This window comes from Rhamphochromis sp. 'chilingali' (genome assembly GCF_963969265.1).
Source record: "Rhamphochromis sp. 'chilingali' genome assembly, chromosome: 10".
Lineage (NCBI taxonomy): Eukaryota > Metazoa > Chordata > Actinopteri > Cichliformes > Cichlidae > Rhamphochromis > Rhamphochromis sp. 'chilingali'.
The window spans coordinates 20934170-20935451 of NC_137937.1; positions in this window are offsets into that span (position 1 = coordinate 20934170).

The following is a 1282-nucleotide window of genomic DNA, read 5'->3' on the forward strand; positions in this document are numbered from 1 at the left end:
TTCCCATTTGTTCCTAGTTTTGTTTAGTATTTCAGTTTTGGTTTTACTTATGAACTTTAATCGGCCAGAATAAAAGGCTCACTTTTGGTCTGCCTTTGGGTTCACTGCAGTCATGACAGACCTGCATATCAGATATCAGATCATAATAAGAACATTCAACAGCATCAAGAAATATTAAACACTTAGTCTGAGCCTGTAGGATTTGTAACTTTTTCAAAATGTGCGCTTTAAATTTTGCCTTTAAAAAAAAAAAATCTGCTTCTATAGTAAAAGATAAAAGTCGAGCCTTTTGCACCAAAGTTTTATCCCAGTTCCAGCTCTTATGTTTAACTGGAAAGCCTTTAGTATTTAACAACAACCAAAACAATATGTAATGTGCATTACTATTCTGGGCTTAAATAGTTTGAGGTCACATGGGGATGATAAGAAGAGAACTCAAACACACTTTAGGCAGCTTTTTCCAGAGTTAATGCAACCTAATTCAAAAGTGCCTCCTAAAAGTTCTCCACTGCCCTGCCCTGTAATCATCTACAGTAAAACCCCCACAGTGTTTCTTTCGTGCACAGAGTAAATCATGTGCTCTTTTATTGACTGCTTTGTATTTCACTCAGCTGCATGTTTGACTAGACTGATCACTCTTTTGTTATTCACCACTCTTCTCCTGTTTGACTACTTTGATTTGGGCTGTGCCTAAACAAATTGTAACCACACACTCATTGCAAAACTACAAAGCTTACAAAGCTGGCACAGGTTGACTACTTCAGGGTCATCATGAGTTGTAAGCATATATATCTTGACTGTGCAGTCAGAAGGGTCCAATATGAACGCTTTATTTGCCTTTTGGGTGATTTGATAAAGAGACAAAGATTTCATTATTGAGAGATGATGATGATGGTATTTCTGAAGATTTCCATTTTTGTCAGCGGTAAAAGTAGTTTACCGCTGACAAAAGATACTGCATAGCCAAAGTACACTGGAAAATCTATTGTAAAGTTATCTAAGTATGATCATTAATATAAACAGTATTAAAAAATAAAGCACCAATTCATAAAAGGTGCACATAGCCCTTCACGATTTCTGCACTACTTATACTACTAATGCTTATGCTATGCCAAGCTTTTTAATATAAAGTCCTATTTATTTATTTATTTATTACTGTTACAGCTTTTTCATTTTATTTTTTTTATCATGGATAATTAATAGTTCCAGTAATAATTGGTTTGTAAAAGAAAAACATATTTTTTTCTGCCACTTCAATAATGAGACTTATATTTGCATTATT